A 23,048-nucleotide genomic window follows, 5' to 3' on the forward strand; every position below is an offset into this window, starting at 1 on the left:
AGTTGACTTAGACTTTTTCTGAGTCCGGAGGAATGCAAGGGGAGTTGGCAGGGGACTCTACCTGCATTATGAGGCACTATTTGTAGATACATTTTTCATTTTCAACCATTTTCTATGGTTCTCCAAAAAAATGACTTAGACTTTTTCTGAGTCTGGAGGAATGCAAGGGAAGTTGGCAGGGGACGCTACCCGCATTATGAGGCACTATTTTGGGATACATTTTTTCATTTTCACCCATTTTCTATGGTTCTCCAAAAAGTTGACTTAGACTTTTTCTGAGTCTGAAGGAATGCAAGGGGAGTTGGCAGGGGACTCTACCCGCATTATGAGGCACTATCTTGGGATACATTTTTTCATTTTCACCCATTTTCTATGGTTCTCCAAAAAGTTGACTTAGATTTTTTCTGAGTCTGGAGGAATGCAAGGGAGTTGGCAGGGGGACTCTACCTGCCTTATGAGGCACTATCTTGGGATACATTTTTTCATTTTCCCCCTTTTTCTATGGTTCTCCAAAAAGTTGACTTAGACTTTTTCTGAGTCTGGCTGAATGCAAGGGGAGTTGGCAGGGGACTCTACCCGAATTATGAGGCACTATTTTGGGATACATTTTTTCATTTTCACCCATTTGCTATGGTTCTCCAAAAAGTTGACTTAGACTTTTTCTGAGTCTGGAGGAATGCAAGGGGAGTTGGCAGGGGACTCTACCCGCATTATGAGGCACTATTTTGGGATACATTTGTTCATTTTCACCCATTTCTATGGTTCTCCAAAAAGTTGACTTAGACTTTTTCTGAGTCTGGAGGAATGCAAGGGGAGTTGGCAGGGGACTCTACCCGCATTATGAGGCACTATTTTGGGATACATTTGTTCATTTTCACCCATTTCTATGGTTCTCCAAAAGTTGACTTAGACTTTTTCTGAGTCTGGCTGAATGCAAGGGGAGTTGGCAGGGGACTCTACCCGCATTATGAGGCACTATTTTGGGATACATTTTTTTTCATTTTCACCCATTTGCTATGGTTCTCCAAAAAGTTGACTTAGACTTTTTCTGAGTCTGGAGGAATGCAAGGGAAGTTGGCAGGGGACGCTACCCGCATTATGAGGCACTATTTTGGGATACATTTTTTCATTTTCACCCATTTTCTATGGTTCTCCAAAAGTTGACTTAGACTTTTTCTGAGTCTGAAGGAATGCAAGGGGAGTTGGCAGGGGACTCTACCCGCATTATGAGGCACTATCTTGGGATACATTTTTTCATTTTCAACCATTTTCTATGGTTCTCCAAAAAATTGACTTAGACTTTTTCTGAGTCTGGAGGAATGCAAGGGAAGTTGGCAGGGGACGCTACCCCGCATTATGAGGCACTATTTTGGGATACATTTTTTCATTTTCACCCATTTTCTATGGTTCTCCAAAAAGTTGACTTAGACTTTTTCTGAGTCTGAAGGAATGCAAGGGGAGTTGGCAGGGGACTCTACCCGCATTATGAGGCACTATTTTGGATACATTTGTTCATTTTCACCCATTTCTATGGTTCTCCAAAAAGTTGACTTAGACTTTTTCTGAGTCTGGCTGAATGCAAGGGGAGTTGGCAGGGGGACTCTACCTGCATTATGAGGCACTATCTTGGGATACATTTTTTCATTTTCACCCATTTTCTATGGTTCTCCAAAAAGTTGACTTAGACTTTTCTGAGTCTGGCTGAATGCAAGGGGAGTTGGCAGGGGACTCTACCCGCATTATGAGACACTATTTTGGGATACATTTTTTCATTCTCACCCATTTTCTTTGTTTCCCCAAAAAGTTGACTTTGACTTTTTCTGAGTCTGGAGGAATGCAAGGGGAGTTTGATGGGACTCTACATGCCCTATGAGGCATTATTTTGGGATACATTTTATCATTTTCACCCATTTTCTATGGTTCTCCAAAAAGTTGACTTAGACTTTTTCTGAGTCTGGCTGAATGCAAGGGGAGTTGGCAGGGGACTCTACCCGCATTATGAAGCACTATTTTGGGATACATTTTTTCATTTTCACCCATTTTCTATGGTTCTCCAAAAAGTTGACTTAGACTTTTTCTGAGTCTGGAGGAATGCAAGGGGAGTTGGCAGGGGACTCTACCCGCATTATGAGGCACTATTTTGGGATACATTTTTTCATTTTCACCCATTTTCTATGCTTCTCCAAAAAGTTGACTTAGACTTTTTCTGAGTCTGGCTGAATGCAAGGGGAGTTGGCAGGGGACTCTACCCGCATTATGAAGCACTATTTTGGGACACATTTTTTCATTTTCACCCGTTTTCTATGGTTCTCCAAAAAGTTGAGTTAGACTTTTTCTGAGTCTGGAGGAATGCAAGGGGAGTTTGATGGGACTCTGCCTGCCTTATGAGGCACTATTTTGGGGTACATCTTTTCATTTTCACCCATTTTCTATGGTTCTCCAAAAAGTTGACTTAGATTTTTTCTGAGTCTGGAGGAATGCAAGGGGAGTTGGCAGTGGACTCTACCTGCCTTATGAGGCACTATCTTGGGATACATTTTTTCATTTTCACCCATTTTCTATGCTTCTCCAAAAAGTTGACTTAGACTTTTTCTGAGTCAGGCTGAATGCAAGGGGAGTTGGCAGGGGACTCTACCCGAATTATGAGGGACAATTTTGGGATACATTTTTTCATTTTCACCCATTTTCTATGGTTCTCCAAAAAGTTGACTTAGACTTTTTCTGAGTCTGGCTGAATGCAAGGGGTGTTGGCAGGGGACTCTACCCGCATTATGAAGCACTATTTTGGGATACATTTTTTCATTTTCACCCATTTTCTATGGTTCTCCAAAAAGTTGACTTAGACTTTTTCTGAGTCTGAAGGAATGCAAGGGGAGTTGGCAGGGGACTCTACCCGCATTATGAGGCACTATCTTGGGATACATTTTTTCATTTTCAACCATTTTCTATGGTTCTCCAAAAAATTGACTTAGACTTTTTCTGAGTCTGGAGGAATGCAAGGGAAGTTGGCAGGGGACGCTACCCGCATTATGAGGCACTATTTTGGGATACATTTTTTCATTTTCACCCATTTTCTATGGTTCTCCAAAAAGTTGACTTAGACTTTTTCTGAGTCTGAAGGAATGCAAGGGGAGTTGGCAGGGGACTCTACCCGCATTATGAGGCACTATTTTGGGATACATTTGTTCATTTTCACCCATTTCTATGGTTCTCCAAAAAGTTGACTTAGACTTTTTCTGAGTCTGGCTGAATGCAAGGGGAGTTGGCAGGGGACTCTACCCGCATTATGAGGCACTATCTTGGGATACATTTTTTCATTTTCACCCATTTTCTATGGTTCTCCAAAAAGTTGACTTAGACTTTTTCTGAGTCTGGCTGAATGCAAGGGGAGTTGGCAGGGGACTCTACCCGCATTATGAGACACTATTTTGGGATACATTTTTTCATTCTCACCCATTTTCTTTGTTTCTCCAAAAAGTTGACTTTGACTTTTTCTGAGTCTGGAGGAATGCAAGGGGAGTTTGATGGGACTCTACATGCCCTATGAGGCATTATTTTGGGATACATTTTTTCATTTTCACCCATTTTCTATGGTTCTCCAAAAAGTTGACTTAGACTTTTTCTGAGTCTGGCTGAATGCAAGGGGAGTTGGCAGGGGACTCTACCCGCATTATGAAGCACTATTTTGGGATACATTTTTTCATTTTCACCCATTTTCTATGGTTCTCCAAAAAGTTGACTTAGACTTTTTCTGAGTCTGGAGGAATGCAAGGGGAGTTGGCAGGGGACTCTACCCGCATTATGAGGCACTATTTTGGGATACATTTTTTCATTTTCACCCATTTTCTATGCTTCTCCAAAAAGTTGACTTAGACTTTTTCTGAGTCTGGCTGAATGCAAGGGGAGTTGGCAGGGGACTCTACCCGCATTATGAAGCACTATTTTGGGATACATTTTTTCATTTTCACCCGTTTTCTATGGTTCTCCAAAAAGTTGAGTTAGACTTTTTCTGAGTCTGGAGGAATGCAAGGGGAGTTTGATGGGACTCTGCCTGCCTTATGAGGCACTATTTTGGGGTACATCTTTTCATTTTCACCCATTTTCTATGGTTCTCCAAAAAGTTGACTTAGATTTTTTCTGAGTCTGGAGGAATGCAAGGGGAGTTGGCAGGGGACTCTACCTGCCTTATGAGGCACTATCTTGGGATACATTTTTTCATTTTCACCCATTTTCTATGCTTCTCCAAAAAGTTGACTTAGACTTTTTCTGAGTCTGGCTGAATGCAAGGGGAGTTGGCAGGGGACTCTACCCGAATTATGAGGGACAATTTTGGGATACATTTTTTCATTTTCACCCATTTTCTATGGTTCTCCAAAAAGTTGACTTAGACTTTTTCTGAGTCTGGCTGAATGCAAGGGGTGTTGGCAGGGGACTCTACCCGCATTATGAAGCACTATTTTGGGATACATTTTTTCATTTTCACCCGTTTTCTATGGTTCTCCAAAAAGTTGAGTTAGACTTTTTCTGAGTCCGGAGGAATGCAAGGGGAGTTGGCAGGGGACTCTACCCGCATTATGAGGCACTATTTTGGGATACATTTTTTCATTTTCACCCATTTTCTATGCTTCTCCAAAAAGTTGACTTAGACTTTTTCTGAGTCTGGAGGAATGCAAGGGGAGTTTGATGGGACTATGCCTGCCTTATGAGGCACTATTTTGGGATACATCTTTTCATTTTCACCCATTTTCTATGGTTCTCCAAAAAGTTGACTTAGACTTTTTCTGAGTCTGGCTGAATGCAAGGGGAGTTGGCAGGGGACTCTACCCGCATTATGAAGCACTATTTTGGGATACATTTTTTCATTTTCACCCGTTTTCTATGGTTCTCCAAAAAGTTGAGTTAGACTTTTTCTGAGTCTGGAGGAATGCAAGGGGAGTTTGATGGGACTCTGCCTGCCTTATGAGGCACTATTTTAGGTACATCTTTTCATTTTCACCCATTTTCTATGGTTCTCCAAAAAGTTGACTTAGACTTTTTCTGAGTCTGGCTGAATGCAAGGGGAGTTGGCAGGGGACTCTACCCGGATTATGAGGCACTATTTTGGGATACATTTTTTCATTTTCACCCATTTGCTATGGTTCTCCAAAAAGTTGACTTAGACTTTTTCTGAGTCTGGAGGAATGCAAGGGGAGTTGGCAGGGGACTCTACCCGCATTATGAGGCACTATTTTGGGATACATTTGTTCATTTTCACCCATTTCTATGGTTCTCCAAAAAGTTGACTTAGACTTTTTCTGAGTCTGGCTGAATGCAAGGGGAGTTGGCAGGGGACTCTACCTGCATTATGAGGCACTATCTTGGGATACATTTTTTCATTTTCACCCATTTTCTATGGTTCTCCAAAAAGTTGACTTAGACTTTTTCTGAGTCTGGCTGAATGCAAGGGGAGTTGGCAGGGGACTCTACCCGCATTATGAGACACTATTTTGGGATACATTTTTTCATTCTCACCCATTTTCTTTGTTTCTCCAAAAAGTTGACTTTGACTTTTTCTGAGTCTGGAGGAATGCAAGGGGAGTTTGATGGGACTCTACATGCCCTATGAGGCATTATTTTGGGATACATTTTTTCATTTTCACCCATTTTCTATGGTTCTCCAAAAAGTTGACTTAGACTTTTTCTGAGTCTGGCTGAATGCAAGGGGAGTTGGCAGGGGACTCTACCCGCATTATGAAGCACTATTTTGGGATACATTTTTTCATTTTCACCCATTTTCTATGGTTCTCCAAAAAGTTGACTTAGACTTTTTCTGAGTCTGGAGGAATGCAAGGGGAGTTGGCAGGGGACTCTACCCGCATTATGAGGCACTATTTTGGGATACATTTTTTCATTTTCACCCATTTTCTATGCTTCTCCAAAAAGTTGACTTAGACTTTTTCTGAGTCTGGCTGAATGCAAGGGGAGTTGGCAGGGGACTCTACCCGCATTATGAAGCACTATTTTGGGATACATTTTTTCATTTTCACCCGTTTTCTATGGTTCTCCAAAAAGTTGAGTTAGACTTTTTCTGAGTCTGGAGGAATGCAAGGGGAGTTTGATGGGACTCTGCCTGCCTTATGAGGCACTATTTTGGGGTACATCTTTTCATTTTCACCCATTTTCTATGGTTCTCCAAAAAGTTGACTTAGATTTTTTCTGAGTCTGGAGGAATGCAAGGGGAGTTGGCAGGGGACTCTACCTGCCTTATGAGGCACTATCTTGGGATACATTTTTTCATTTTCACCCATTTTCTATGCTTCTCCAAAAAGTTGACTTAGACTTTTTCTGAGTCTGGCTAAATGCAAGGGGAGTTGGCAGGGGACTCTACCCGAATTATGAGGGACAATTTTGGGATACATTTTTTCATTTTCACCCATTTTCTATGGTTCTCCAAAAAGTTGACTTAGACTTTTTCTGAGTCCGGAGGAATGCAAGGGGAGTTGGCAGGGGACTCTACCCGCATTATGAGGCACTATTTTGGGATACATTTTTTCATTTTCACCCATTTTCTATGCTTCTCCAAAAAGTTGACTTAGACTTTTTCTGAGTCTGGAGGAATGCAAGGGGAGTTTGATGGGACTATGCCTGCCTTATGAGGCACTATTTTGGGATACATCTTTTCATTTTCACCCATTTTCTATGGTTCTCCAAAAAGTTGACTTAGACTTTTTCTGAGTCTGGCTGAATGCAAGGGGAGTTGGCAGGGGACTCTACCCGCATTATGAAGCACTATTTTGGGATACATTTTTTCATTTTCACCCGTTTTCTATGGTTCTCCAAAAAGTTGAGTTAGACTTTTTCTGAGTCTGGAGGAATGCAAGGGGAGTTTGATGGGACTCTGCCTGCCTTATGAGGCACTATTTTAGGTACATCTTTTCATTTTCACCCATTTTCTATGGTTCTCCAAAAAGTTGACTTAGATTTTTTCTGAGTCTGGAGGAATGCAAGGGGAGTTGGCAGGGGACTCTACCTGCCTTATGAGGCACTATCTTGGGATACATTTTTTCATTTTCACCCTTTTTCTATGGTTCTCCAAAAAGTTGACTTAGACTTTTTCTGAGTCTGGCTGAATGCAAGGGGAGTTGGCAGGGGACTCTACCCGGATTATGAGGCACTATTTTGGGATACATTTTTTCATTTTCACCCATTTGCTATGGTTCTCCAAAAAGTTGACTTAGACTTTTTCTGAGTCTGGAGGAATGCAAGGGGAGTTGGCAGGGGACTCTACCCGCATTATGAGGCACTATTTTGGGATACATTTGTTCATTTTCACCCATTTCTATGGTTCTCCAAAAAGTTGACTTAGACTTTTTCTGAGTCTGGAGGAATGCAAGGGGAGTTTGATGGGACTCTACCTGCCTTATGAGGCACTATTTTGGGATACATTTTTTCATTTTCACCCATTTTCTATGGTTCTCCAAAAAGTTGACTTAGACTTTTTCTGAGTCTGGAGGAATACAAGGGAAGTTGGCAGGGGACGCTATCCGCATTATGAGGCGCTATTTTGGGATACATGTTTTCATTTTCACCCATTTTCTATGGTTCTCCAAAAAGTTGACTTAGACTTTTTCTGAGTCTGGAGGAATGCAAGGGGAGTTGGCAGGGGAATCTACCCGCATTATGAGGCACTATCTTGGGATACATTTTTTCATTTTCACCCATTTTCTATGGTTCTCCAAAAAGTTGACTTAGACTTTTTCTGAGTCTGGAGGAATGCTAGGGGAGTTTGATGGGACTCTACCTGCCTTATGAGGCACTATTTTGGGATACATTTTTTCATTTTCACCCATTTTCTTTGGTTCTCCAAAAAGTTGACTTAGACTTTTTCTGAGTCTGGAGGAATGCAAGGGGAGTTGGCAGGGGACTCTACCCGCATTATGAGGCACTATTTTGGGATACATTTTTTCATTTTCACCCATTTTCTATGGTTCTCCAAAAAGTTGACTTAGACTTTTTCTGAGTCTGGAGGAATGCTAGGGGAGTTTGATGGGACTCTACCTGCCTTATGAGGCATTATTTTGGGATACATTTTTTCATTTGCACCCTTTTTCTATGGTTCTCCAAAAAGTTGACTTAGACTTTTTCTGAGTCTGGCTGAATGCAAGGGGAGTTGGCAGGGGACTCTACCCGCATTATGAGGCACTATTTTGGGATATATTTTTTCATTTTAACCCATTTTCTATGGTTCTCCAAAAAGTTGACTTAGACTTTTTCTGAGTCTGGAGGAATGCTAGGGGAGTTTGATGGGACTCTACCTGCCTTATGAGGCACTATTTTGGGATACATTTTTTCATTTTCACCCATTTTCTTTGTTTCTCCAAAAAGTTGACTTAGACTTTTTCTGAGTCTGGAGGAATGCAAGGGGAGTTTGATGGGAATCTACCTGCCTTATGAGGCATTATTTTGGGATACATTTTTTCATTTTCACCCATTTTCTATGGTTCTCCAAAAAGTTGACTTAGACTTTTTCTGAGTCTGGAGGAATGCAAGGGGAGTTTGTTGGGACTCTACCTGCCTTATGAGGCACTATTTTGGGATACTTCTTTTAATTTTCACCCATTTTCTATGGTTCTCCAAAACGTTGACTTAGACTTTTTCTGAGTCTGGCTGAATGCAAGGGGAGTTGGCAGGGGACTCTACCCGCATTATGAGGCACTATCTTGGGATACATTTTTTCATTTTCACCCATTTGCTATGGTTCTCCAAAAAGTTGACTTAGACTTTTTCTGAGTCCGGAGGAATGCAAGGGGAGTTGGCAGGGGACTCTACCTGCATTATGAGGCACTATTTGTAGATACATTTTTTCATTTTCAACCATTTTCTATGGTTCTCCAAAAAATTGACTTAGACTTTTTCTGAGTCTGGAGGAATACAAGGGAAGTTGGCAGGGGACGCTACCCGCATTATGAGGCACTATTTTGGGATACATTTTTTCATTTTCACCCATTTTCTATGGTTCTCCAAAAAGTTGACTTAGACTTTTTCTGAGTCTGAAGGAATGCAAGGGGAGTTGGCAGGGGACTCTACCCGCATTATGAGGCACTATCTTGGGATACATTTTTTCATTTTCACCCATTTTCTATGGTTCTCCAAAAAGTTGACTTAGACTTTTTCTGAGTCTGGAGGAATGCAAGGGGAGTTTGTTGGGACTCTACCTGCCTTATGAGGCACTATTTTGGGATACTTCTTTTCATTTTCACCCATTTTCTATGGTTCTCCAAAAAGTTGACTTAGACTTTTTCTGAGTCTGGAGGAATGCAAGGGGAGTTGGATGGGACTCTACCTGCCTTATGAGGCATTATTTTGGGATACTTTTTTTCATTTTCACCCATTTTCTATGGTTCTCCAAAAAGTTGAGTTAGACTTTTTCTGAGTCTGGAGGAATGCAAGGGGAGTTTGATGGGACTCTGCCTGCCTTATGAGGCACTATTTTGGGATACATCTTTTCATTTTCACCCATTTTCTATGGTTCTCCAAAAAGTTGACTTAGACTTTTTCTGTGTCTGGAGGAATGCAAGGGGAGTTGGCAGGGGACTCTACCCGCATTATGAGGCACTATTTTGGGATACATTTTTTCATTCTCACCCATTTTCTTTGTTTCTCCAAAAAGTTGACTTAGACTTTTTCTGAGTCTGGAGGAATGCAAGGGGAGTTTGATGGGACTCTACATGCCCTATGAGGCATTATTTTGGGATACATTTTTTCATTTTCACCCATTTTCTATGGTTCTCCAAAAAGTTGACTTAGACTTTTTCTGAGTCTGGCTGAATGCAAGGGGAGTTGGCAGGGGACTCTACCCGCATTATGAAGCACTATTTTGGGATACATTTTTTCATTTTCACCCATTTTCTATGGTTCTCCAAAAAGTTGACTTAGACTTTTTCTGAGTCTGGAGGAATGCAAGGGGAGTTGGCAGGGGACTCTACCCGCATTATGAGGCACTATTTTGGGATACATTTTTTCATTTTCACCCATTTTCTATGCTTCTCCAAAAAGTTGACTTAGACTTTTTCTGAGTCTGGAGGAATGCAAGGGGAGTTGGCAGGGGACTCTACCTGCCTTATGAGGCACTATCTTGGGATACATTTTTTAATTTTCACCCATTTTCTATGGTTCTCCAAAAAGTTGACTTAGACTTTTTCTGAGTCTGGCTGAATGCAAGGGGAGTTGGCAGGGGACTCTACCCGCATTATGAGGCACTATTTTGGGATACATTTTTTCATTTTCACCCATTTGCTATGGTTCTCCAAAAAGTTGACTTAGACTTTTTCTGAGTCCGGAGGAATGCAAGGGGAGTTGGCAGGGGACTCTACCTGCATTATGAGGCACTATTTGTAGATACATTTTTTCATTTTCAACCATTTTCTATGGTTCTCCAAAAAATTGACTTAGACTTTTTCTGAGTCTGGAGGAATGCAAGGGAAGTTGGCAGGGGACGCTACCCGCATTATGAGGCACTATTTTGGGATACATTTTTTCATTTTCACCCATTTTCTATGGTTCTCCAAAAAGTTGACTTAGACTTTTTCTGAGTCTGAAGGAATGCAAGGGGAGTTGGCAGGGGACTCTACCCGCATTATGAGGCACTATCTTGGGATACATTTTTTCATTTTCACCCATTTTCTATGGTTCTCCAAAAAGTTGACTTAGACTTTTTCTGAGTCTGGAGGAATGCAAGGGGAGTTTGATGGGACTCTGCCTGCCTTATGAGGCACTATTTTGGGATACATTTTTTCATTTTCACCCATTTTCTATGGTTCTCCAAAAAGTTGACATAGACTTTTTCTGAGTCTGGAGGAATGCAAGGGGAGTTGGCAGGGGACTCTACCCGCATTATGAGGCACTATTTTGGGATATATTTTTTCATTTTCACCCAATTTTTATGGTTTTCCAAAAAGTTGACTTAGACTTTTTCTGAGTCTGGAGGAATGCAAGGGGAGTTGGCAGGGGACTCTACCCGCATTATAAAGCACTATTTTGGGATACATTTTTTCATTTTCACCCGTTTTCTATGGTTCTCCAAAAAGTTGAGTTAGACTTTTTCTGAGTCTGGAGGAATGCAAGGGGAGTTGGCAGGGGACTCTACCCGCATTATGAGGCACTATTTTGGGATACATTTGTTCATTTTCACCCATTTTTATGGTTCTCCAAAAAGTTGACTTAGACTTTTTCTGAGTCTGGAGGAATGCAAGGGGAGTTTGATGGGACTCTACCCGCATTATGAGGCACTATTTTGGGATACATTTTTTCATTTTCACCCATTTTCTATGGTTCTCCAAAAAGTTGACTTAGACTTTTTCTGAGTCTGGAGGAATGCTAGGGGAGTTTGATGGGACTCTACCTGCCTTATGAGGCATTATTTTGGGATACATTTTTTCATTTTCACCCATTTTCTATGCTTCTCCAAAAAGTTGACTTAGACTTTTTCTGAGTCTGGCTGAATGCAAGGGGAGTTGGCAGGGGACTCTACCCGCATTATGAAGCACTATTTTGGGATACATTTTTTCATTTTCACCCGTTTTCTATGGTTCTCCAAAAAGTTGAGTTAGACTTTTTCTGAGTCTGGAGGAATGCAAGGGGAGTTTGATGGGACTCTGCCTGCCTTATGAGGCACTATTTTGGGGTACATCTTTTCATTTTCACCCATTTTCTATGGTTCTCCAAAAAGTTGACTTAGATTTTTTCTGAGTCTGGAGGAATGCAAGGGGAGTTGGCAGGGGACTCTACCTGCCTTATGAGGCACTATCTTGGGATACATTTTTTCATTTTCACCCATTTTCTATGCTTCTCCAAAAAGTTGACTTAGACTTTTTCTGAGTCTGGCTAAATGCAAGGGGAGTTGGCAGGGGACTCTACCCGAATTATGAGGGACAATTTTGGGATACATTTTTTCATTTTCACCCATTTTCTATGGTTCTCCAAAAAGTTGACTTAGACTTTTTCTGAGTCCGGAGGAATGCAAGGGGAGTTGGCAGGGGACTCTACCCGCATTATGAGGCACTATTTTGGGATACATTTTTTCATTTTCACCCATTTTCTATGCTTCTCCAAAAAGTTGACTTAGACTTTTTCTGAGTCTGGAGGAATGCAAGGGGAGTTTGATGGGACTATGCCTGCCTTATGAGGCACTATTTTGGGATACATCTTTTCATTTTCACCCATTTTCTATGGTTCTCCAAAAAGTTGACTTAGACTTTTTCTGAGTCTGGCTGAATGCAAGGGGAGTTGGCAGGGGACTCTACCCGCATTATGAAGCACTATTTTGGGATACATTTTTTCATTTTCACCCGTTTTCTATGGTTCTCCAAAAAGTTGAGTTAGACTTTTTCTGAGTCTGGAGGAATGCAAGGGGAGTTTGATGGGACTCTGCCTGCCTTATGAGGCACTATTTTAGGTACATCTTTTCATTTTCACCCATTTTCTATGGTTCTCCAAAAAGTTGACTTAGATTTTTTCTGAGTCTGGAGGAATGCAAGGGGAGTTGGCAGGGGACTCTACCTGCCTTATGAGGCACTATCTTGGGATACATTTTTTCATTTTCACCCTTTTTCTATGGTTCTCCAAAAAGTTGACTTAGACTTTTTCTGAGTCTGGCTGAATGCAAGGGGAGTTGGCAGGGGACTCTACCCGGATTATGAGGCACTATTTTGGGATACATTTTTTCATTTTCACCCATTTGCTATGGTTCTCCAAAAAGTTGACTTAGACTTTTTCTGAGTCTGGAGGAATGCAAGGGGAGTTGGCAGGGGACTCTACCCGCATTATGAGGCACTATTTTGGGATACATTTGTTCATTTTCACCCATTTCTATGGTTCTCCAAAAAGTTGACTTAGACTTTTTCTGAGTCTGGAGGAATGCAAGGGGAGTTTGATGGGACTCTACCTGCCTTATGAGGCACTATTTTGGGATACATTTTTTCATTTTCACCCATTTTCTATGGTTCTCCAAAAAGTTGACTTAGACTTTTTCTGAGTCTGGAGGAATACAAGGGAAGTTGGCAGGGGACGCTATCCGCATTATGAGGCGCTATTTTGGGATACATGTTTTCATTTTCACCCATTTTCTATGGTTCTCCAAAAAGTTGACTTAGACTTTTTCTGAGTCTGGAGGAATGCAAGGGGAGTTGGCAGGGGAATCTACCCGCATTATGAGGCACTATCTTGGGATACATTTTTTCATTTTCACCCATTTTCTATGGTTCTCCAAAAAGTTGACTTAGACTTTTTCTGAGTCTGGAGGAATGCTAGGGGAGTTTGATGGGACTCTACCTGCCTTATGAGGCACTATTTTGGGATACATTTTTTCATTTTCACCCATTTTCTTTGGTTCTCCAAAAAGTTGACTTAGACTTTTTCTGAGTCTGGAGGAATGCAAGGGGAGTTGGCAGGGGACTCTACCCGCATTATGAGGCACTATTTTGGGATACATTTTTTCATTTTCACCCATTTTCTATGGTTCTCCAAAAAGTTGACTTAGACTTTTTCTGAGTCTGGAGGAATGCTAGGGGAGTTTGATGGGACTCTACCTGCCTTATGAGGCATTATTTTGGGATACATTTTTTCATTTGCACCCTTTTTCTATGGTTCTCCAAAAAGTTGACTTAGACTTTTTCTGAGTCTGGCTGAATGCAAGGGGAGTTGGCAGGGGACTCTACCCGCATTATGAGGCACTATTTTGGGATATATTTTTTCATTTTAACCCATTTTCTATGGTTCTCCAAAAAGTTGACTTAGACTTTTTCTGAGTCTGGAGGAATGCTAGGGGAGTTTGATGGGACTCTACCTGCCTTATGAGGCACTATTTTGGGATACATTTTTTCATTTTCACCCATTTTCTTTGTTTCTCCAAAAAGTTGACTTAGACTTTTTCTGAGTCTGGAGGAATGCAAGGGGAGTTTGATGGGAATCTACCTGCCTTATGAGGCATTATTTTGGGATACATTTTTTCATTTTCACCCATTTTCTATGGTTCTCCAAAAAGTTGACTTAGACTTTTTCTGAGTCTGGAGGAATGCAAGGGGAGTTTGTTGGGACTCTACCTGCCTTATGAGGCACTATTTTGGGATACTTCTTTTAATTTTCACCCATTTTCTATGGTTCTCCAAAACGTTGACTTAGACTTTTTCTGAGTCTGGCTGAATGCAAGGGGAGTTGGCAGGGGACTCTACCCGCATTATGAGGCACTATCTTGGGATACATTTTTTCATTTTCACCCATTTACTATGGTTCTCCAAAAAGTTGACTTAGACTTTTTCTGAGTCCGGAGGAATGCAAGGGGAGTTGGCAGGGGACTCTACCTGCATTATGAGGCACTATTTGTAGATACATTTTTTCATTTTCAACCATTTTCTATGGTTCTCCAAAAAATTGACTTAGACTTTTTCTGAGTCTGGAGGAATACAAGGGAAGTTGGCAGGGGACGCTACCCGCATTATGAGGCACTATTTTGGGATACATTTTTTCATTTTCACCCATTTTCTATGGTTCTCCAAAAAGTTGACTTAGACTTTTTCTGAGTCTGAAGGAATGCAAGGGGAGTTGGCAGGGGACTCTACCCGCATTATGAGGCACTATCTTGGGATACATTTTTTCATTTTCACCCATTTTCTATGGTTCTCCAAAAAGTTGACTTAGACTTTTTCTGAGTCTGGAGGAATGCAAGGGGAGTTTGTTGGGACTCTACCTGCCTTATGAGGCACTATTTTGGGATACTTCTTTTCATTTTCACCCATTTTCTATGGTTCTCCAAAAAGTTGACTTAGACTTTTTCTGAGTCTGGAGGAATGCAAGGGGAGTTGGATGGGACTCTACCTGCCTTATGAGGCATTATTTTGGGATACTTTTTTTCATTTTCACCCATTTTCTATGGTTCTCCAAAAAGTTGAGTTAGACTTTTTCTGAGTCTGGAGGAATGCAAGGGGAGTTTGATGGGACTCTGCCTGCCTTATGAGGCACTATTTTGGGATACATCTTTTCATTTTCACCCATTTTCTATGGTTCTCCAAAAAGTTGACTTAGACTTTTTCTGTGTCTGGAGGAATGCAAGGGGAGTTGGCAGGGGACTCTACCCGCATTATGAGGCACTATTTTGGGATACATTTTTTCATTCTCACCCATTTTCTTTGTTTCTCCAAAAAGTTGACTTAGACTTTTTCTGAGTCTGGAGGAATGCAAGGGGAGTTTGATGGGACTCTACATGCCCTATGAGGCATTATTTTGGGATACATTTTTTCATTTTCACCCATTTTCTATGGTTCTCCAAAAAGTTGACTTAGACTTTTTCTGAGTCTGGCTGAATGCAAGGGGAGTTGGCAGGGGACTCTACCCGCATTATGAAGCACTATTTTGGGATACATTTTTTCATTTTCACCCATTTTCTATGGTTCTCCAAAAAGTTGACTTAGACTTTTTCTGAGTCTGGAGGAATGCAAGGGGAGTTGGCAGGGGACTCTACCCGCATTATGAGGCACTATTTTGGGATACATTTTTTCATTTTCACCCATTTTCTATGCTTCTCCAAAAAGTTGACTTAGACTTTTTCTGAGTCTGGAGGAATGCAAGGGGAGTTGGCAGGGGACTCTACCTGCCTTATGAGGCACTATCTTGGGATACATTTTTTAATTTTCACCCATTTTCTATGGTTCTCCAAAAAGTTGACTTAGACTTTTTCTGAGTCTGGCTGAATGCAAGGGGAGTTGGCAGGGGACTCTACCCGCATTATGAGGCACTATTTTGGGATACATTTTTTCATTTTCACCCATTTGCTATGGTTCTCCAAAAAGTTGACTTAGACTTTTTCTGAGTCCGGAGGAATGCAAGGGGAGTTGGCAGGGGACTCTACCTGCATTATGAGGCACTATTTGTAGATACATTTTTTCATTTTCAACCATTTTCTATGGTTCTCCAAAAAATTGACTTAGACTTTTTCTGAGTCTGGAGGAATGCAAGGGAAGTTGGCAGGGGACGCTACCCGCATTATGAGGCACTATTTTGGGATACATTTTTTCATTTTCACCCATTTTCTATGGTTCTCCAAAAAGTTGACTTAGACTTTTTCTGAGTCTGAAGGAATGCAAGGGGAGTTGGCAGGGGACTCTACCCGCATTATGAGGCACTATCTTGGGATACATTTTTTCATTTTCACCCATTTTCTATGGTTCTCCAAAAAGTTGACTTAGACTTTTTCTGAGTCTGGAGGAATGCAAGGGGAGTTTGATGGGACTCTGCCTGCCTTATGAGGCACTATTTTGGGATACATTTTTTCATTTTCACCCATTTTCTATGGTTCTCCAAAAAGTTGACATAGACTTTTTCTGAGTCTGGAGGAATGCAAGGGGAGTTGGCAGGGGACTCTACCCGCATTATAAAGCACTATTTTGGGATACATTTTTTCATTTTCACCCGTTTTCTATGGTTCTCCAAAAAGTTGAGTTAGACTTTTTCTGAGTCTGGAGGAATGCAAGGGGAGTTGGCAGTGGACTCTACCCGCATTATGAGGCACTATTTTGGGATACATTTGTTCATTTTCACCCATTTTTATGGTTCTCCAAAAAGTTGACTTAGACTTTTTCTGAGTCTGGAGGAATGCAAGGGGAGTTTGATGGGACTCTACCTGCCTTATGAGGCATTATTTTGGGATACATTTTTTCATTTTCACCCATTTTCTATGGTTCTCCAAAAAGTTGACTTAGACTTTTTCTGAGTCTGGAGGAATGCAAGGGGAGTTGGCAGGGGACTCTACCCGCATTATGAGGCACTATTTTGGGATACATTTTTTCATTTTCACCCATTTTCTATGGTTCTCCAAAAAGTTGACTTAGACTTTTTCTGAGTCTGGAGGAATGCTAGGGGAGTTTGATGGGACTCTACCTGCCTTATGAGGCATTATTTTGGGATACATTTTTTCATTTTCACCCATTTTCTATGGTTCTCCAAAAAGTTGACTTAGACTTTTTCTGAGTCTGGCTGAATGCAAGGGGAGTTGGCAGGGGACTCTACCCGCATTATGAGGCACTATTTTGGGATATATTTTTTCATTTTTACCCATTTTCTATGGTTCTCCAAAAAGTTGACTTAGACTTTTTCTGAGTCTGGAGGAATGCAAGGGGAGTTGGCAGGGGACTCTACCTGCCTTATGAGGCACTATCTTGGGATACATTTTTTCATTTTCACACATTTTCTATGGTTCTCCAAAAAGTTGACTTAGACTTTTTCTGAGTCTGGAGGAATGCAAGGGGAGTTGGCAGGGGACTCTACCTGCCTTATGAGGCACTATCTTGGGATACATTTTTTCATTTTAACCCATTTTCTATGGTTCTCCAAAAAGTTGACTTAGACTTTTTCTGAGTCTGGAGGAATGCTAGGGGAGTTTGATGGGACTCTACCTGCCTTATGAGGCACTATTTTGGGATACATTTTTTCATTTTCACCCATTTTCTTTGGTTCTCCAAAAAGTTGACTTAGACTTTTTCTGAGTCTGGAGGAATGCAAGGGGAGTTGGCAGGGGACTCTACCCGCATTATGAGGCACTATTTTGGGATACATTTTTTCATTTTCACCCATTTTCTATGGTTCTCCAAAAAGTTGACTTAGACTTTTTCTGAGTCTGGAGGAATGCTAGGGGAGTTTGATGGGACTCTACCTGCCTTATGAGGCACTATCTTGGGATACATTTTTTCATTTTCACCCATTTTCTATGGTTCTCCAAAAAGTTGACTTAGACTTTTTCTGAGTCTGGCTGAATGCAAGGGGAGTTGGCAGGGGACTCTACCCGCATTATGAGGCACTATTTTGGGATACATTTTTTCATTTTCACCCATTTGCTATGGTTCTCCAAAAAGTTGACTTAGACTTTTTCTGAGTCCGGAGGAATGCAAGGGGAGTTGGCAGGGGACTCTACCTGCATTATGAGGCACTATTTGTAGATACATTTTTTCATTTTCAACCATTTTCTATGGTTCTCCAAAAAATTTACTTAGACTTTTTCTGAGTCTGGAGGAATGCAAGGGAAGTTGGCAGGGGACGCTACCCGCATTATGAGGCACTATTTTGGGATACATTTTTTCATTTTCACCCATTTTCTATGGTTCTCCAAAAAGTTGACTTAGACTTTTTCTGAGTCTGAAGGAATGCAAGGGGAGTTGGCAGGGGACTCTACCCGCATTATGAGGCACTATCTTGGGATACATTTTTTCATTTTCACCCATTTTCTATGGTTCTCCAAAAAGTTGACTTAGACTTTTTCTGAGTCTGGAGGAATGCAAGGGGAGTTGGCAGGGGACTCTACCCGCATTATGAGGCACTATTTTGGGATACATTTGTTCATTTTCACCCATTTTTATGGTTCTCCAAAAAGTTGACTTAGACTTTTTCTGAGTCTGGAGGAATGCAAGGGGAGTTTGATGGGACTCTACCTGCCTTATGAGGCATTATTTTGGGATACATTTTTTCATTTTCACCCATTTTCTATGGTTCTCCAAAAAGTTGACTTAGACTTTTTCTGAGTCTGGAGGAATGCAAGGGGAGTTGGCAGGGGACTCTACCTGCCTTATGAGGCACTATCTTGGGATACATTTTTTCATTTTCACACATTTTCTATGGTTCTCCAAAAAGTTGACTTAGACTTTTTCTGAGTCTGGAGGAATGCAAGGGGAGTTGGCAGGGGACTCTACCCGCATTATGAGGCACTATTTTGGGATACATTTTTTCATTTTCACCCATTTTCTATGGTTCTCCAAAAAGTTGACTTAGACTTTTTCTGAGTCTGGAGGAATGCTAGGGGAGTTTGATGGGACTCTACCTGCATTATGAGGCATTATTTTGGGATACATTTTTTCATTTTCACCCATTTTCTATGGTTCTCCAAAAAGTTGACTTAGACTTTTTCTGAGTCTGGCTGAATGCAAGGGGAGTTGGCAGGGGACTCTACCCGCATTATGAGGCACTATTTTGGGATATATTTTTTCATTTTTACCCATTTTCTATGGTTCTCCAAAAAGTTGACTTAGACTTTTTCTGAGTCTGGAGGAATGCAAGGGGAGTTGGCAGGGGACTCTACCTGCCTTATGAGGCACTATCTTGGGATACATTTTTTCATTTTCACACATTTTCTATGGTTCTCCAAAAAGTTGACTTAGACTTTTTCTGAGTCTGGCTGAATGCAAGGAGAGTTGGCAGGGGACTCTACCCGCATTATGAGGCACTATCTTGGGATACATTTTTTCATTTTCACCCATTTTCTATGGTTCTCCAAAAAGTTGACTTAGACTTTTTCTGAGTCTGGAGGAATGCAAGGGGAGTTGGCAGGGGACTCTACCTGCCTTATGAGGCACTATCTTGGGATACATTTTTTCATTTTCACCCATTTTCTATGGTTCTCCAAAAAGTTGACTTAGACTTTTTCTGAGTCTGGCTGAATGCAAGGGTAGTTGGCAGGGGACTCTACCCGCATTATGAGGCACTATTTTGGGATACTTCTTTTCATTTTCACCCATTTTCTATGGTTCTCCAAAAAGTTGACTTAGACTTTTTCTGAGTCTGGAGGAATGCAAGGGGAGTTGGCAGAGGACTCTACCCGCATTATGAGGCACTATTTTGGGATACATTTTTTCATTTTCACCCATTTTCTATGGTTCTCCAAAAAGTTGACTTAGACTTTTTCTGAGTCTGGCTGAATGCAAGGGGAGTTGGCAGGGGACTCTACCCGCATTATGAGACACTATTTTGGGATACATTTTTTCATTCTCACCCATTTTCTTTGTTTCTCCAAAAAGTTGACTTAGACTTTTTCTGAGTCTGGAGGAATGCAAGGGGAGTTTGATGGGACTCTACATGCCCTATGAGGCATTATTTTGGGATACATTTTTTCATTTTCACCCATTTTCTATGATTCTCCAAAAAGTTGACTTAGACTTTTTCTGAGTCTGGCTGAATGCAAGGGGAGTTGGCAGGGGACTCTACCCGCATTATGAAGCACTATTTTGGGATACATTTTTTCATTTTCACCCATTTTCTATGGTTCTCCAAAAAGTTGACTTAGACTTTTTCTGAGTCTGGAGGAATGCAAGGGGAGTTGGCAGGGGACTCTACCCGCATTATGAGGCACTATTTTGGGATACATTTTTTCATTTTCACCCATTTTCTATGCTTCTCCAAAAAGTTGACTTAGACTTTTTCTGAGTCTGGAGGAATGCAAGGGGAGTTGGCAGGGGACTCTACCTGCCTTATGAGGCACTATCTTGGGATACATTTTTTCATTTTCACCCATTTTCTATGGTTCTCCAAAAAGTTGACTTAGACTTTTTCTGAGTCTGGCTGAATGCAAGGGGAGTTGGCAGGGGACTCTACCCGCATTATGAGGCACTATTTTGGGATACATTTTTTCATTTTCACCCATTTGCTATGGTTCTCCAAAAAGTTGACTTAGACTTTTTCTGAGTCCGGAGGAATGCAAGGGGAGTTGGCAGGGGACTCTACCTGCATTATGAGGCACTATTTGTAGATACATTTTTTCATTTTCAACCATTTTCTATGGTTCTCCAAAAAATTGACTTAGACTTTTTCTGAGTCTGGAGGAATACAAGGGAAGTTGGCAGGGGACGCTACCCGCATTATGAGGCACTATTTTGGGATACATTTTTTCATTTTCACCCATTTTCTATGGTTCTCCAAAAAGTTGACTTAGACTTTTTCTGAGTCTGAAGGAATGCAAGGGGAGTTGGCAGGGGACTCTACCCGCATTATGAGGCACTATCTTGGGATACATTTTTTCATTTTCACCCATTTTCTATGGTTCTCCAAAAAGTTGACTTAGACTTTTTCTGAGTCTGGAGGAATGCAAGGGGAGTTTGTTGGGACTCTACCTGCCTTATGAGGCACTATTTTGGGATACTTCTTTTCATTTTCACCCATTTTCTATGGTTCTCCAAAAAGTTGACTTAGACTTTTTCTGAGTCTGGAGGAATGCAAGGGGAGTTGGATGGGACTCTACCTGCCTTATGAGGCACTATCTTGGGTTAGGGAATGTTCCGGTATTTGGACAACATTAACATGGGATCACTCCGGTCAATGTACGTACTTCGTCTCACTGGAATATTAATGGCCAGATTGAATACAACATCGACCCAAATTCTCCGGTCAATGACAGGAGAGTTTTGAAAGTGACAAAACACTGTTCCACACATTTAAAAACACTTAATCAATGTTTACCCAGGATCCATGCACCTTTCCTGGCTTGTAAAATGTGGTGATGCGCCCTGGAGGTAGCGGGTAGGCTCTGTGCGTGGTGCTGAACACCTGCCTGTCTATGTGGAGTACAAAAACAAACAAAGACAAACACCTTTAAGGTCACCAGGGTCGTGAGGTTCTGGTTCTGGCGGTGTGCATGGAGGGGTTTAGTCCGAGTGAGGAGTGCTCGAGCGTGGGAGGATGTGTAAGGCAGAGGAGGGGAACAAAAGGTGTGTGCAGGAGCAGGGAGAAAAGAGAAAATAAAAAGACTCAAAGTGTTCCACCTTCCAGCAGCAGCAGCAGCAGCAGCGGGCCCGCGGTGCTGAACACCTGCCTGTCTATGTGGAGTACAAAAACAAACAAAGACAAACACCTTTAAGGTCACCAGGGTCGTGAGGTTCTGGTTCTGGCGGTGTGCATGGAGGGGTTTAGTCCGAGTGAGGAGTGCTCGAGCGTGGGAGGATGTGTAAGGCAGAGGAAGGGAACAAAAAAAAACGAATACAAATAAGTTAAAGTGTGAACCTCCAGCAGGGCAGGTGCTGCTGCTGCTGCTGCTGCTGCTGCTGCTGCTGCTGCTGTGAAGGAGGACGAATATTGATGCTTGTGTTCGGACGGTAAAGCACCGCAAAACCCACCCCCCCTTAAAGGTGACCAGGGGCATGAGATTCTGCAGGGTGTGAACATCTGGGTTTAGTCCGTGGGGGAGTGCTTAAGTCCGGGGGCCCGGGGTCTCACGGTGCACGAGGTTATGGAAGTGCCACTGTTGCCGGAGGTCCTTAGTCCGTCCTTTGGGGCTCTGTCAGGGGCTACAGAGAGGTGGTTTTCCCGGTCCCTCTCCTGGAGGTATGAAATAACCTGAGCTCCATGTGAGGGAGCCGTGCTGGAGCTGCTTAGTCCGTCCTTTGGTGGTCTTTGAGGGGCTAATGAGAGGTGTTTTCCCCGGTCTATTTGATGGAAGTCTGACACGAGCAGAGTGTGCATGCTTTGAAACTAATCCACCCACACTTAGCATGCTATTTTAGGGTATAAATCGTACCTTGTCACCATGCACTGTGCTCCCTGGGACGACGCGCCCTCCTGTGGGGACACATGAGAACTGCACTCAAATCACTTTGTGCTTTTTAAACAGTTTAACATATTTTTTTCCACATTTAAAAAACGCTTTCTGCCCTGGAAATCATTTCTAATCATTATTACCGTTATGGAGGGGCTGCAGGAACACTTTCCCCGCCTTGCAAACATTTATTCCTGGTTCAAATAATCAATTTGTTCCGCCTGCTTTGCGTCAGCACCTCTGCGGCTGTCGGATTAACACAGATGAATGCACTTTTAACACTCACGCAGCCAGAATTCCTGCTCTTTTCCTGGGTTACAAAGTGAGGTGACGCAGCCTGTCCTCTGAGTCTCCCCGCCTCTCATAGACTTATTTCTGGGTAAAAAAAGCCATGTGCTCCGCCCCCTGGATCTCTGCATGTGTGTGTGTGCCTGTGAGTCTGTGGCTACTGTCCACATGCCCGCATTAGGAGGCACTATTTTCGGATACATTTTCTCATTTTCACCACTTTTCATGTTTTTATTATGTATATTGTTATATTATTATTATTATTATTATTATTATTATTGTATATATGTATACTGTGTATACTGTTTTTGTAAAAATCATGTGATTATTAAATAAATAATAAAACATGAATATAACCTTGAAGTTTCCCAGGGGCAAATACAGTGCCAGGTGTCAGACTATTTAAACAATGTTTACCCAGGATTCCGACACCTTCCCTGGC

This window comes from Notothenia rossii, assembly GCF_949606895.1.
Source record: "Notothenia rossii genome assembly, chromosome: 12".
Classification (NCBI taxonomy): Eukaryota; Metazoa; Chordata; class Actinopteri; order Perciformes; family Nototheniidae; genus Notothenia; species Notothenia rossii.